A 16592-nucleotide genomic window follows, 5' to 3' on the forward strand; every position below is an offset into this window, starting at 1 on the left:
CTCCTGGGTTCAGGCAATTCTCCTGCCTCAGCCTCCTGAGTAGCTGGGATTACAGGCATGCACCACCGTGCCCAGCTAATTTTTTGTATTTTTAGTAGAGACGGGGTTTCACCATGTTTTACCAGGATGGTCTCGATCTCTTGACCTCGTGATCTACCCGCCTCGGCCTCCCAAAGTGCTGGGATTACAGGCGTGAGCCACCGTGCCCGGCCCTATTCTTGTTTTTATAATTGAGATGGAGTTTCACTGTTACCCAAGCTGGTCTCAAACTCCTGGCCTCAATCCTCCCACCTTGGTCTCCCAAAGTGTTAATATTACAGGTATGAAACACCACAGCCCGCCATCCTCAGCAATTTTTTTTTCAGACAGAGTTTTGCTTGTCACCCAGGCTGAAATGCAATGGCACCATGTCGACTCAGTACAGCCTCCACTCCCCGGGTTCAAGCGATTCTCCTGCCTCAGCCTTCTGAGTAGCTGAGACTACAGGTGCCGGCCACCACACCCAGCTAATTTTTGTATTTTTAGTAGAGATGGGGTTTCATCATGTTGGCCAGGCTGGTCCCAAACTCCTGACCTCAGGTGATACACCTGCCTTGGCCTCCCAAAGTGCTGGGATTATGGGTGTGAGCCACCGTGCCCTGCCAGTCCTCAGCAATTTTTAAAAGGAATTTAGATTTAAAAAGAATTAGCCAACACTTTAAATGAAAAAAAATGGCCGGGCACGGTGGCTCACGCCTGTAATCCCAGCACTTTGGGAGGCCGAGGCGGGTGGATCACGAGGTCAAGAGATCGAGACCATCCTGGTCAACATGGTGAAACCCCGTCTCTACTAAAAATACAAAAAATTAGCTGGGCATGGTGGCGCGTGCCTGTAATCCCAGCTACTCAGGAGGCTGAGGCAGGAGAATTGCCTGAACCCAGGAGGCGGAGGTTGCGGTGAGCCCAGATTGTGCCATTGCACTCCAGCCTGGGTAACAAGAGCAAAACTCCGTCTCAAAAAAAAAAAATGAGGGATGATATTATGTGTTCTAAATACATTTACAAAACTATATTTGGAAGTAATTGCATAGAAAGGTCTGAAAGGATATTCAGCAAGTTATCTTATGGTGACATGAAATTTCTATTTTTATAAGGAGAATATATTTATGCATTTTTGCTATATAACTTACTTAAAATGTTATTTCATTAAGGTAACAACAGTTAAGCTTATTTGAGGTTTCTAGGAACCAAATAGGAAAAAAGCGTTGATGAACCAAATAGGAGAAAAGAGGGTTGATGAACATAGGGTTCGAGAAAAATAAGAATGAAAAAGATGGAAACAAAATCAGTATTTTTTACACGTCACATTTTTGTGAGTAAAAGAATGGAAATTATACTAGAATATTGATGTTTAATAGGCAAAAGACAACCATAACTACAGGTAAGGGATTAATAAATCCCACACTGTGATTTTAATAAAGAATTTACACCCTTTCCTTCTGGCGGCTGCCATCAGGTAAGCCAAGATGGGTGCATACAAGTACATCCAGAAGCTATGGAGAAAGAAGCAGTCTCATGTCATGCACTTCTTCTGAGGGTCGGTTGCTGGCAGTACCACAACTCTCTGCTCTCCACAGGGCTCCCCACCTTACCCGGCCTGACAAAGCATGCCAATTGGGCTACAAAGCCAAGTAAGGTGACATTATATATAGGATTCGTGTTCACCATGGTGGGTGAAGAAGCCCAGTTCCTCAGGGTGCAACTTATGGCTAGCCTGTCCATCATGGTGTTAACCAGCTAAAGTTTGCTCGAAGCCTTCAGTCCGTCACAGAGGAGCGAGCTGGATGCCACTGTGGGGCTCTAAGAGTCCTGATTTCTTACTGGGTTGGTGAAGATTCCACATACAAATTTTTTGAGGTTATCTTCATTGATCTATTCCATAAAGCTATCATTAGAAGAAATCCTAATACCCAATGGATCACTAAAGCAGTCCACAAGCACAGGGAGATGCATGGGCTTACTTAAATCTGCAGGCTGAAAGAGCCATGGCCTTAGAAAGAGCCGTAAGTTCTACCACACTATTGGAGGTTCTCACTGGGCAGCTTAGAGAAGGCGCAATACTCTCCAGCCCCACCATTACCACTAGTATAAATTAAGTTTGTAAAATTCATACCTAATAAACAATTTAGGATAGTAATGTCTACATTCTGCTTACAGGTATTATTTGTCTGTTAGAACTAGTCTGCAGATTGTTTCATGAATGCTTTGTCAAATTAAGAAAGTTAAAGTGCCAGGCCAGGCGCGGTGGCTCACGTCTATAATCCCAGCACTTTGGGAGGCCGAGGCGGGTGGATCACGAGGTCAAGAGATCGAGGCCATCCTGGTCAACACGGTGAAACCCCGTCTCTACTAAAAATACAAAAATTAGCTGGGCATGGTGGCGCGCGCCTATAGTCCCAGTTACTCGGGAGGCTGAGGCAGGAGAATTGCTTGAACTCAGGAGGTGGAGGTTGCGGTAAGCCAAGATCGCGCCATTGCACTCCAGCCTGGGTAACAAGAGCAAAACTCCGTCTCAAAAAAAAAAAAAAGTTAAAGTGCAATAATGTTTGAAGACTATAAGTGATAGTGTATCTTGTTTCTAATAAGATAAACTTTCTGTCTTTGCTTTATCTTATTAGGGAGTTATATGTCAGTATATAAAACATACTATGTGGTATAATAGATTTAAAATACATTCTTTAAAAGAGGGAAAAAAAAAAAGAATCTGCAAGGCCAGGCTCACACCTGTAATTACTTTGGGAGGCTGAGACGGAGGATCCTTTGAGGCCAAGAGTTCAAGACTAGGCCTGGGCAATATAGTGAGACCCTCTCTCTATAAAAAAAATTAAAATAGCTTGGGTTCAAGAGTTCTGAGACCAGCCTGGGCAACATGGCAAGATCCTGTCTCTATTTTTAAATGTAAAAAATAAAAATATGCTTTAGGAGGCTGAAAAAAAAATTAAATTTAAATAAAAATAAAAATAATTTGCAAGGCATAGTGGCACATGCCAGTAGTCCTAGCTACTGAAGAGGCTGAGGCAGGAGGATTCCTTGGTACCAGGAGTTCTAGGCTACAGTAAGCTATGATTGTGTGCCACTCTATACCTACTCCAGCCTGGGTGACGGTGAGACCCAGTCTCTTAAAAAACAAAAAACTGGGCGCAGTGGCTCATGCCTGTAATCCCAGCACTTTGGGAGGCCAAAGTGGGTGGATCATCTGAGGTCCAGAGCTGAAGACCAGCCTGGCCAACATGGTGAAACCTCATCTCTAATAAACCTAAAAAAATTAGTCAGGCATGGTGGTGGGCGCCTATAATCCCAGCTACTCAGAAGGCTGAGGCAGGAGAACTGCTTGAACCTGGGAGGCGGAGGTTGCAGTGAGCAGTGAGCCAACATCGTGTCATTGCACTATAGCTTGGATGACAAGAATGAGACTTCATCTCAAAAATAAAAAAAAAAGAGAGAGAGGTCTCCAAAATAAAATACCAAGTCAGGACATAGATGGGAGAAGTTCCTTCTGTTCTCATGACTGAATTTCAAGATAGCAGGCCCCTTGGGTGGGCAGCAACTTTGGCTACAAAAAATGCCTTACCTGGATTTCTAGAAACAACGACACACGATCAAAACCATCCTAAATGTGGAAGAAAGTTTCTCACAATGGCTGAGGCATCAAAAATCTGGCTCACTTAGATATGCAGGTTATAATGTAGAGAAAATTCATAATTTCTGTCCTGAAATACTCTCCCCTGTGTTACCTATGTTTCTAACTCTAGTAATAAACTTCCTGGCAAAATTTTGTGGATGCAATTCCTTTACCTCATTAACACAGTGACAGTAAATCCAAGTTTGACCAGGATAGACCTGGTTTAAGTCTGTTATTTCAATATAATTATCTATCTCACAGAGTATCCTGTTTTGTAGAATTATACAATTTATATTGTATAAATAAATTACAATCACTAATAGATTTAGAGGTACTCACTATGAACTTTAAACAACCTCTGGTCATACTTCTTTATTCCTAACGTTACAAATTTGCTTAAGAAAAAAGAAAGCCTGACCGGACATGGTGGCTCATGCCTGTAATCCCAGCACTTTGAGAGGCTGAGGCAGGCAGATCACCGGAGGTCGGGAGTTCGAGACCAGCCTGACCAACATTGAGAAATCCTATCTCTACTAAAAATACAAAATTAACCAGGCATGGTGGCATATGCCTGTAATCCCAGCTACTCAGGAGGCAGAGGCAGGAGAATCTCTTGAACCTGGGAGGCGGAGGCTGAAGTGAGCCAAGATCAAGCCATTTCACTTCAGCCTGGGGAACAAGAGTGAAATTCCATCTCAAAGAAAAAGCCAGATGCCAGGTGAGGCATGGTGGTTCACGCCCATGATCCTAGCACTTTGGGAGGCCAAGACAGGCAGATCATCTGAGGTCAGGAGTTCAAGACCAAACTGGCCAACCTGGTAAAACCCAGTCCCTACTAAAAATACAGGAAAAAAACCTAGCCAGGCGGGGTAGCATGCACGCGTGGTCCAGCTATTCAGGAGGCTGAGGCAGAATTGCTCGAACTGGGGAGGTGGAGGTTGCAGTACATGGAGATTGTTGAGCCACTGCACTCCAGCCTGGGTGACACAGCAAGACTCCATCTGGAAAAAAAAAAAGAAAATAGAAAGCCCAGCTGGGTTCGGTGGCTCATGCCTGTAATCCCAGCACTTTGGTAGGCTAGAGCGGTGAATTGACTGAGGTCCGGAGTTCAAGATTAGCCTGGCCAACATGGAGAAACCTCATCACTACTAAAAATGCAAAAATTAGCTGGGCATGGTGGCGAATGCCTGAAATGCCTGAAATCCCAGCTACTTGGCAGGGTAAGGTAGGAGAATCAATAGAATCCAGGAGGTGGAGGTGGCGGTGAGCCAAAATCACGCCATTGCATTCCAGTCTGGGCAACAAAAGCGAAACACCATCTCAAAATAAATAAATAAATACATAAAATAGAAAGCCACCAAGCAGGGTCGTTTACACCTACCTGTAGTCCCAGGACTTTGGGGGGCTAAGGCAGGAGGATAGCTTGAGCCCAAGAGTTCAAGACCAGCCCCGGCAACAAAGGGAGACCCTGTCTCTCCAAAAAAAAATATTAAAAATAATCACCCATGACTGGTCACAGTGGCTCACACCTGTAATCTCAACACCTTGGGAGCCCAAAACGGGCAGATTATGAGATCAGGAATTTGAGACCAGCCTGGTCAACATGGCGAAACCCCGTTTCTACTAAAAATACAAAAATTAGCCAGCATGGTGGCAGGCACCAGCTACTCAGGAGCCTGAGGCAGAAGAATAGCTTGAACCCAGGAGGTGGAGGTTGCAGTGAGCTGATCATGACACTGCACTTCAGCCTGGGTGACAAGAGCAAGACTCCGTCTCAAAAAAATTAAAAAAAAATAAAAATGAAATAAAATATAAAATAAAATTAGCCAGTCATGGCTAATTCCATGGGATGACATGCATGCCTGTCATCCCAACTACTTGGGATGCCAAGGCAGGAGGATTGCTTGAGTCCAGGAGGTCAAGGCGGCAGTGAGCTACGATCTCACCACTGCAATAGAGCAAGACTGATGATCTACCTGCCTATTTAAATAAATTAAAGCAAAATTTATTTATTTAAATAAATTAAATAATATTAAATAAATAAACAGAAGCCAAGGCAGTCAGGTTATAAGTGGCACTCTGGTATTATGAACCAGAAGAAATGGGTCTATCCATGTTACTAATTTATAATGCCTAGAAATCTTGCCAGAAGTCAACTAGCTAGTTAGTAACAATACCTACACTGGAACCCAAGTCTCTCAAAGCAGTACGTTTCTATACCACAATCTTTTTTTTTTTTTTTTTGAAACAGTCTTGCTCTGTCACCCAGGCTGCTGGAGTGCAGTGGCTCAGTCTCAGCTCACTGCAACCTCTGCCTTCCAGGTTCAAGTGATTCTCCTGCCTCAGCCTCCTGAGTAGCTGGGATTATAGGCCAGTGCCACCACGCCTATATTTTTGTATTTTTAGTAAAGACGGGTTTTCAACATGTTTGTCAGGCTGGTCTCAAACTCCTACCTCATGATCCACCTGCCTCAGTCTCCCAAAGTGCTGGGATTACAGGCGTGAGCCACTGTACACAGGCCTCAGAATCTCTTTTATCTAAATCATCCAAGTTATTTAACTGCAAATAGAAGTTGTGGGAGAGACCAAGGACTGTGGCTTAAGTCTATAATCCCTGCAGTTTGAAAAGCAGGAGAATCACTTGAGGTCAGCAGTTCAAGACCAGCCTGGGCAACACAGAGAGATCCCATCTCTTTAAAAAAAAGGAACTGTGGGAGAACACAGTGCAGACTCAGTACTGGGAAGACAGCATGGTTACTACACTATTCTAGGTCTGAAAGATGGTCTTCCTGCCAGTACAGAATAGATTCCATTCAAAGACAGAAAGAGTTGCCAACACGAGACACCAGCAAAACTGAAATTCCCATGAACCACACCATACCTATAGTATCAGTGTTCTCAATTTCCAGGGAAGACTGGAGAATGAAGGCACCAATAGGTTAACTGTTAAATATTTTCACAGGTCATTTGCAATTAAAGTTCCTAAGATTTACCTTGACAGTTTTTAAAGTTCTATTTTTATTATAATTTTTTTTTAGAAAAGGGGTCTTACTATATTGCCCAGGCTAGAATGTAGTGGCTATTCATAGGCACTATGATAGGGCACTACAGCCTCAAACACCTAGGTTCAACCCATTCTTCCTGCCTCAGCCTTCCAAGGAGCTGAAACTACAGCCACGTACTATCATGCATGGCTCCAAAGGTTTAAAATCCCTAATACTGGTTTTATAATCAACAAAGAACTATGACTTGGCAATTAACTGAATGTATAAAATTGTCTATAAACCTAGAAGTAGGGAGGTGAAACAGGGAATAAGATGACTCACTAGGGTTTTCTTTGCTAAATTTTAGAGTGCTTACCACTAGGCTTTAAAAAAAAGAAAAATTTGGCTGGGCACAGTGGCTCATGCCTGTAATCCCAGCACTTTGGGAGGCTGAGGCAGGTGGATCACTTGAGGTAGGGAGTTCAAGACCAGCCGGACCAACGTGGAGAAATCCCGTCGCTACTAACACAAAATTAGCCGGGCGTGGTGGTGCATCCCTGTAATCTAAGCTATTCGGGAGGTTAAACTTGAACCCGGAAGGCAGAGGTTGCGGTGAGCCAAGATCGTGCCATTGCACTCTAGCCTGGGCAACAAGAGTGAAATTCCATCTCAAAAAAAAAAAAAAAAAAAAAAAAAAAAACTTGGGGCTGGGCTTGGTGACTCACTCCCGTCATCCCAGAACTTTGGGAGGCCGATTTGGGCAGATCACCTGAGGTCAGTTCAAGACCAGCCTGGCCAACATGGTGAAACCCTGTCTGTACTAAATATGCAAAAAAATTAGCTGTGCATCCTGGCAGGTACCTGTAATCCCGGCTATTCAGGAGGCTGAGGCAGGAGAATCGCTTGAACCTAGAGGTGTGGTGGGGGGTGGAGGTTACAGTGAGCTGAGATCTCACCATTGCACTCCAGCCTGGGCAACAAGAGCAAAACTTTGTCTCAAAAAAGAAAAGAAAAACAAAAAGAAAAACTTTATGATGACTTTACTTAAGTGTTCTCTTTAGTTAGTAATAGGAGTAAACAAACAACTCTTTACAGCAAGAAATTATGCCAATATTAAATCTGGAGCAAACTGTTAAGTTTTCTTCTGCAAGTGTCAAAATTTATCAACAATTCATGAGAAGTATTTCTGTGCAAAGGCAAAAGAATCAATTAACTCAACACTTATCTCCCTTTAATAGAGAGATCCTCTGCAGAAATGTTAATATAACACAATGAGAGCTTAAAACAATCGACTTTTTTTTTTTTTTTTTTTTTTAAAGACGTGGTTTCACCATATTGGTCAGGCTGGTCTCGAACTCCTGACCTCAGGTGATCCGCCCGCCTCAGCCTCCCTAAGTGCTGGAATTACAGGCGTGAGCCACCGCGCCCGGCTTTTTTTTTTTCTTTTTAAATTGAGATGGAGACTTACTCTATAGCCCAAGCTGGAGTGCAGTAACTCGGTCTAGGCTCCACTGCCTTACATTTATACCGTATCTTCATTGCATTTGATCTTCACAAGCCAGTAAACATGCTCAAATACTTTCTACTCTACTACTAACATTTAATTTTAAATAAACATTTAAATTTTAAATGAAGACTTGCAAGTAAACATTCATTTGCATATAAAAAGTTCAATTAATTTACAACTTAATTTAGAAGCAAAAAGTAGAAGATACTGCTTTTTGTCATGGTTTGTATTTCGATTTTAATTTTTTTCTTTTCTTTTTTTTTTTTCTTTCTTTCTTTTTTTTTTTAAAGGGAGTCTCACTCTGTTGCCCAGGCTGGAGTGCAATGGCACGAGCTTGGCTCACTGCAACCTCCACATACACCCCACTCTCCCCCACTCCCCACTCCCCTCCACCCCTGTTCAAGCGATCCTCCTGCCTCAGCCTCCCAAGTAGCTGGGATTACAGGCGCCCGCCACCACGTCTGGCTAATTTTTGTATTTCTAGTAGAGACAGGGTTTCGCCATGTTGGCCAGGCTGGTCTCGAACTCCTGACCTCAGTTAATCCGCCCGCCTCGTCCTCCCAAAGTGCTGGGAATACTGGCTTGAGCCACCACGCTGGCCCATTTTAACTTTTTAAAGTTGCAGTTGCTACAATCAAAATAAAGCACCGAGGGCCATACTGCACTGGTCAGCATTCAAATGCAGTGGCATAATATAATCTCCTCTAAAGAGAAGTAAAGTTGACAATGTTAGAAAACCATTTACCTAACGAGCAATCCACGTTCGCATATCAACTGTAGTATTTCAACTATTTTCCAGCACACTCCTAACTTAAAGCACTTTATTAGTAACTACATTTAAAGTCTCATTTTTAATATGACTGCTTAGCAGTGTTTCTAAAACCTTGAAATTTTCATCTTACTATTTCACAATAAAAGACTACAATCGAGCTCCAATTTACAAAAAAATCCCCGTGCTCTGACTTGCTTCAAACCTTTTTTTTTCTTTTTAGTCCACCAAAACTTTCCCATACGAAGCACTGCAATATCTAAAGTTAGCTACTTTCCCAAGTCACTAACACGTGGGGGCAAAACACAATCGCAGCCGTGCCAGCAGGGCTGCGCTGCCAAGTTACCCTCTCCTAGCCCCCATCAGGCGAGGAGAACCTGAGGTCCCACCTCTTCCTGCCGTTCCCTTCCCAGATGCCCATTTACGTAAATAGGCAGAGTGAATGACACCTTGGAACAAATTACCTCCGACTGACAGGGAGGGGAGGCCTGCCATTCCGCGGGCCCTGCGCCCGCTACCGCCGCCACGCGCCGCCAAGTCCCGCAGTCGCCCCTGCCCGCACCCTGCCAGTGCCCCCCGCAGAGCAGCCACAGACCTGCCTCCAGGGTTTCCAGCGGGGGCGACGGCGGACCTGTAGTGGCTTGGGACAGGTGCTGGGGAGGCTTTTTGGTCCAGGGGTTTCTCTTAGGCGGCAGCGGCGGCGGCTGCCGCTTTTCCTCAGGGCCAGCTGCCGCCTGCTCCCGGGCGATCTCGGCCGGTGGATCCCGCAGCAACGGCGGCAACGGCGACGAAGGCGGCGGTGGCAGTGGTGGCGGCTCCCCGCCGAAGGGGCCCCCAGGCCCGCGCGCCTTGTGCGCCAGGTGCAGCGCCAGGGGCCTCACGGGGACAGCCGCCTGGGGCACGCTGCATCCCAGCACCAGCGCGGGCGACGGCTCGCCCCGCAACCCTGCGCCAGTGCCGGCCGCGGCCCTCTCCTCCCTCGCCGCCTCCTTGCCCTCACGTTCGGGCGGGGGCGGCTGATCCGCCGGCCGGTTCACAGCGGCCAACAGCGACTCCCTCTCAGCAGTCACCGCTGGCGGATCCTCCCGAGAATGAGCGGCGGGCACTGGGGCGCGAGCAGACATGGTCCCTCTGCCCCAGCCGGAGTGGCCCCGAAGCCAGGGAGCCCGACTGCCCGTCTCTCGGCCTGAACACCGACCGGCTCCGGCTGGGGACAGAGAACCCGACAGCCTGGCCGCCGCCGCCGCCCGCCGAGGCCGCGCAGTGTCAGGCGTGCCGCCCCTCCCCGCACCGAACGGAGCGCCAACCGCCCGCCGGCCCCGTCCTCTCCGCGGCGCACGCCTGGAGCCCGCCACCACGCGCCGGGAGCCGCAGCCGGAAGCCGCGAGCCCTCACCTGGCGCGGGCAGCCGCGGAGGCGCAGCACGCCGGGGCCGAGGAGCTCGACCGGAGTCCGGGAGGCGCGAGCAGCCAGAGCCGGTAACTGCCCGCGAGGGCGTGGAGACGGCGAGGAGGGGCGGCCCGAGAGGACGGGGCGGGGCCTCCCCGAGGAGCGTGACGTGGCTACTCACCGGCTCCTGCCCTCGCCAGGCCTCCCGCGGGAGCTGACGGACTCGCCCGCCCGGGTGCCGCCCGGCCCGAGGGCCTGCCCCGGCCCAGCGGCCCCCGAGGGCGAGGGAGGACTAACGGGACGACTCCCGGCTCGCCGGCTGAGGCCGCCCGGACTGCGGGCTCAGGGGCGGGGCGCACACCGGGCCTCTGTGGCTCCGGGCTGTCTCGCGCCCTGCCCCCGCGGCGACGGCTGCCTGGGGCCTGGGCCGGCAGCGCACTGGGCTCCAGGAGGACCGGGTGCTCGATTTGCCTCTAGGCCCTAAAGCTGGGTCGCACCTAGGCTAAGGGAGGGGAGGCGGTGTCGATCCCCGGCCTGGGGCGGCTCCCGAGTGAGCTGGGTTTCCCGGCCCGGCTGCTTGGCCCCCTGGTGCCCAGCGCCTCCGCCTGGTGAAGTTGTCTCGGGGCACCGCAATCACCTGTAATGTTGAGCCACGTCCCAGATGAAAGCGGAGTTACCTCCCCATAACTGTTTAGGAAACCTTTGCCCAGGCATTTGGCTTAATGCGCTTCCCCGCCCCGATTCCCACCCACCAACTGAAAGAGTTTTAAAGTGTTCCTGAGTAAAACGAACAGTATTTCGCCGGTTTTTAAAAATTTTTTTGTTACCTGTTTCTTTAATTTGGGGAAATAGCATTTAATTACAAATTAACCATATTCCCAGTAGGTTTTTTTTTCTTCCTGCAATGGATGTTAAAATAGCACAAAGACGTTTTGATAATAAATCGGATACGAGCTTTCTATTTAGCACTCACATTCACATAGAGATGATATTCATTTCATGTATGTGTATTTATGAGTCAATGTTTATGTCGTGGTGCAAAGTGCCTGAGAACAGGTTCCCCGCTGATGTTTTTTCTCCGAGCCCCCAACCCCATAGCTTTGTTAAATACATTATCCGTGCTCGCCTTTTGTTTAGACTTGCAACCCCCATCCCCACCCCACGCCCAATAGGTCTCGCCTCAGTCACATTCAACTCGACGTTAATATTTTTTACTTACTCAAAAGCTGTATTCGGCATCAATTATTTTCCTAAGGCTAACAACCTATTCATACATAACAGCTATAAACAATAAGGCTTTTCTTGTTTTCCGTAACAGTGATACCGTTTACCCGACCCTAAGCAACCTTCGCAACATTGTTGCAATTAAACAGGGATTTTACTTCCACCTATATTCCCAGACATCTTTACTAGCTGTTATTAGTAATACTTTGCGGGGTTTTTTGTTGGTCGTGGTGGTGGTAGTGGTGGGTGATTGTTGTTGCTGTTGTTTAAGATAGAGTCTTACTCTGTTGCCCAGGCTGGAGTGAAACGGCGCGCGATCTTGGCTCACTGCAACCTGCGCCTCCTGGGTTCAAGCGATTCTCCTGCCTCAGGCTCCTGAGTAGCTGAGATTACAGGCACGTGCCACCACACCTAGCCAATTTTTGTATTTTTGGTAGAGACGTCGTTTCACCATGTTGACCAAGCTCTTCTCGAACTCCTAGCCTCAAGTAATCCCCTGCCTCTGCCTCCCAAGGTGCTGGGATTACAGGCGTGAGCCACCACGCTCAGTCTCACACCTCTGTAAAGGGTTCTTTTAATAATAAACTAAAAATTACAAAATTTGAGCATTGTGTCTGATTTTAGTCCCATCTGACTGACCCAATTTGCTGTTATTAACTTCTATTTAGTTACTTCTTTCTGCCTCTGCAGCTACGTGCCAGACTCTTCGTCTGTTTCTTAGTTCAAAATCAAGGATAAAAGACGGCTTGACCCTACTTATTTTTTCCAGCCAGATTATACAAGTCATTAGACAATCTGTGGATTATCTGCCCTTGGGTAGGGTGTTCACGTGGTCTGGTAGAACAAATTATTTGGTTCAAAACACTGCCCTTGGCCGGGTGGGGTGGCTCACGCCTGTAATCCCAGCACTTTGGGAGGCTGAGGCAGGCGGATCACAAGGTCAGCAGTTGGAGACCAGCCTGGCCAACACGGTGAAACCCCTTCTCTACTAAAAATACAAAAATTAGCCGGGCATGGTGGTGCGTGCCTGTAGTCCCAGCTACTCAGTAGGCTGAGGCAGAAGAGTTGTTTAAACCTGGGATGTAAAGGTTGCAGTGAGGCGAGAGTGCGCCCCTGCACTCCAGCCTGGGCGACAGAGCAAGACTCGGTCTAAAAAAAAAAAAACAAAAAAAACCCTGCCATCTGGGCTGGTGGGGTGACTCACCCCTGTAATCCCAGCATTTTGTTAAACTGAGGCAGGTGTATCAGTTGCAGTCAGGAGTTCGAGCCCAGCCTGGCCAAGATGGTGAAACTGTCTCTACTGCCGGGCGTGGTGGCACGTGCCTAGTCCCAGCTACAGGAGGCTGAAGTGGGAGGATCGCTAGAGCCCAGGAGTTCTGGTCTATAGTGCCCTACGCCAATCGGATGTCCGAACTAAGTTCAGCATCAGTATGGTGACCTCCTGGAAGCAGGGTACCACCAGGTTGCCTAAGGAGGGGTGAACCGGCCCAGGTCGGAAACGGAGCAGGTCACATCTCCGGTGCTGATCAGTAGTGGGATCGGGCCTGTGAATAGCCACTGCACTCCAGCCTGGGCAACATAGCGAGCAAGACCCCATCTCTAAAAAAAAAGAAAAGAAAAAGGAAAAGAAAAGAAAAAAGGAAAGAAAGAAAGAAACTGTCTCTACTGAAAATACAAAACTTAGCTGGGGCATGGTGGTGGATGCCTGTAATCTCAGCTACTTGGGAGGCTGAGGCAGGACAGTCTCTTGAACCCAGTGAGCTGAGACCCTGCCACTGAACTCCAGCCTGGAAGACAGACTCAGTATTTAAAAAAAAAAAAAAAAAAAAAAAGGCCGGGCACGGTGCCTCACGCCTGTAATCCCAGCACTTTGGGAGGCCAAGGTGGGTGGATCACGAGGTCAAGAGATCAAGACCATCCTGGCCAACATGGTGAAACCCTGTCTCTACTAAAAAACACAAAAATTAGCTGGGCGTGGTGGCACGCACCTGTAGTCCCAGCTACTTGGGTGACTGAGGCAGGAGAATTGCTTGAACCCGGGAGGCAGAGGTTGCAGTGAGCCAAGATCGTTCCACTTCACTACAGCCTGGCAAGAAAGCCAGACTCCGTCTCAAAACAAAGAAAGAAAGAAAGAAAGAAAACCAGAATCTAGAGAAAATATGTAGATAGATAGGATTATCTAGTTGATGGGAGAATGGTTTCTAAACCCTCAGAAGTTATAAAACAAAGTAATTCTTTTTTTTGTTTTTTTGAGACGGAGTTTCGCTCTTGTTACCCAGGCTGGAGTGCAATGGCGCAATCTCGGCTCACCGCAACCTCCCCTCCTGGGTTCGGGCAATTCTCCTCTCGAACCCCCAACCTCAGGTGATCCACCAGCCTCAGCCTCCCAAAATGCTGGGATTACAGGCATTCACCATCGTGTCCGGCTCAGATTGTTGTTCTTAAGCCCCTTCTAAGTAAGAATTTTGTAGCCCTCTTAACTTTTAGGTAGGTTTTAAGAGGGCAGTTTCAGGGCTGGGCGTGGTGGCTCACACCTGTAATCCCAGCACTTTGAGAGGCCGAGGCGGGTGGATCACGAGGTCAAGAGATCGAGACCATCCTGGTCAACATGGTGAAACCCTGTCTCTACTAAAAATACAAAAAATTAGCTGGGCATGGTGGCGCGTGCCTGTAATCCCAGCTACTCAGGAGGCCGAGGCAGGAGAATTGCCTGAACCCAGGAGACAGAGGTTGCGGTGAGCCGAGATAGCGCCATTACTCCAGCCTGGGTAACAAGAGCGAAGTGAAACTCAGTCTCAAAAAAAAAAAAAAAAAAAAAAAAAAAAAAAAGGGCAGTTTTACAGAAATAGGAACTAAAGGTCGGGCGCAGTGGCTCACACCTGTAATCCCAGCACTTTGGGAGGCTGAGGCGGGCGGATCACTAGGTCAAGAGATCGAGACCATCCTGGCCAACATGGTGAAACCCCGTCTCTACTAAAAATACAAAAAAATTAGCTGGGTGTCGTGGCGTACGCCTATAGTCCCAGCTGCTTAGGAGGCGGAGGCAGGAGAATTGCTTGAACCCGAGAGGCGGAGGTTGCAGTGAGCCTAGGTCACACCACTGCACTCCAGCCTAGCACCTGGTGACAGAGTGAGACTCCGTCTCAAAAAAAAAAAAAAAAAAAAAATAGGAACTAAAAAGTGTATGTGTCTTGGCTAGAAACTCTAATAATTAGTCTGGGCGCGGTGGCTCACACCTGTAATCCCAGCACTTTGGGAGGCCGAGGCGGGTGGATCACGAGGTCAAGAGATCGAGACCATCCTGGTCAACGTGGTGAAACCCCGCCTCTACTAAAAATACAAAAAATTAGCTGGGGACAGTGGTGCGTGCCTGTAATCCCAGCTACTCAGGAGGCTGAGGCAGGAGAATTGCCTGAACCCAGGAGGCAGAGGTTGCAGTGAGCCGAGATCGCGCCATTGCACTCCAGCCTGGGTAACAAGAGCGAAACTCCATCTCAAAAAAAAAACAAAAAAACTCTAATAATTGAGCTATGATACATATTCAAATCTATCTGCCTTTCCCGGCACCGTAGTCTTTTTTCTTTTATACTGACTTGTAATACACAAATAATAGTAATAGTTAATCTATTTTAAAAAGTATTCCAATAGGCCGGGCGCGGTGGCTCACGCCTGTAATCCCAGCACTTTGGGAGGCTGAGGCGGGCCGATCACGAGGTCAAGAGATCGAGCCCATCCTCACCATGATGAAACCCCGTTTCTACTAAAAATACAAAGAAAATTAGCTAGGTGAGGTGGCACACGCCTGTAGTCCCAGCTACTCGGGAGGCTGAGGCGGAAAAATCACTTGAACCCAGGAGGCGGAGGTTGCAATGAGCCGAGATTGCGCCACTGCACTCCAGCACTCCAGCCTGGAGACAGAGCAAGACTCTGTCTCAAAAAAAAAAAAAAAAAAAAAAAGTATTCCAATAATATTCAGTAAGCTCAAGGAAACATATCTTTCTCTCTTTTTCAGCTTTCAACAAACAGAAATGTTCAAACAATAAGGCATAGGAGGAGGGGTCAGTAAGGTTTTCAAATATTTTCTATTATCCGGTTATATTAATATTAGCACAGTCTTGTGAATACTGGTACATCATGAATGTGTTTCCTTTCCTTCTCTTTTTTTTTTTTTTTTTTTTTGAGACAGAGTCTCACTCTGTTGCGTACACTGGAGTGTATTTGTACGATCTTAGCTCACCGGAACCTCTGCCTCCCAGGGTGAAGCGATGCTCCTGACTCAGCCTCCTGAGAGTAGTTGGGATTACAGGTGTCAGCCACCGCACCCAGCTAATTTTTGAATTTTTAGTAGAGATGGGGTTTCGCTGTCTTGGGGCCAGGCTGCTCTCAAACTCCTGACAGGTGATCCACTCGCCTTGGCCTCCCAAAGTGCTGGGATTACAGGCCTGAGCCACCCGCTCAGCCATAAATGTGTTTCTTTTTTTTTTTTTTTTTCCCCCTTTAAGCCAGAGTTCAGGCTGGAGTGCAGTGGCACCATCTTGGCTCACTGCAACCTCCGCCTCCCGGGTTTAAGTGATTCTCCTGCCTCAGCCTCTCAAGTAACTGGTGCTAAAGGCGGACGCCGCCACTCCGGCTAATTTTTTGTAATTTTAGTAGAGACGGGGTTTCGCTGTGTTGCCCAGACTGGTGTCGAACTCCTGGGCTCAGGCAATCCGCCCACCTCGGCCTCCCAAAGGGTGGGGATTACAGGCTTGAGCCACCGCACCCAGCCCAATAAATGTGCTTCTTAAATTCAAGTTCATACGAACTTCAGTGGTTGACATCAAAAGAAACACATTTTCTTTTTCTTTTTTCTTTTTTTTTTTTTGAGACAGAATCTTGCTTTGTTCCCCAGGCCGGGGTGCAGTGGTGCAATCTTGGCTCACTGCAACCTCTACCTCCTGGGTTCAAGCGATTCTAGAGTCTCAGCCTAGCAAGTAGCTAGGACTACAGGGCGTGCACCACCATGCCTGGCTAATTTTTGTATTTTTTGTTTTTTGTTTGAGACAGAGTCTTGCTCTG

At 47.6% G+C, this 16592-nt stretch overlaps 1 protein-coding gene and 1 pseudogene across 4 annotated transcripts in view; one reads left to right on the top strand and one right to left on the bottom strand.

The window, feature by feature from the left end:
• Nucleotides 1-10963, bottom strand: part of LARP1B (La ribonucleoprotein 1B) — a 159086-nt gene extending 148123 nt beyond the window's left edge. The window contains exon 1 of one of the 4 annotated variants that reach the window (XM_064383885.1): nucleotides 10948-10963. The gene's annotated coding sequence lies outside the window, so the exon portion shown is untranslated. Of the gene's footprint in view, nucleotides 1-4000; nucleotides 4016-9516; nucleotides 9598-10316; nucleotides 10406-10947 lie in introns of those variants that run through there. The other 3 variants (XM_064383883.1, XM_064383882.1, XM_064383886.1) reach the window with 3 other exon arrangements.
• LOC105731342 (large ribosomal subunit protein eL15-like) lies at nucleotides 1506-2130 on the top strand (annotated as a pseudogene).
• Nucleotides 10964-16592: the final 5629 nt, after the last annotated feature.

The sequence above is a fragment of the Aotus nancymaae genome, unplaced genomic scaffold (genome assembly GCF_030222135.1).
Source record: "Aotus nancymaae isolate 86718 unplaced genomic scaffold, 86718_ANA_hifiasm-v0.15.2.pri h1tg000033l, whole genome shotgun sequence".
Lineage (NCBI taxonomy): Eukaryota > Metazoa > Chordata > Mammalia > Primates > Aotidae > Aotus > Aotus nancymaae.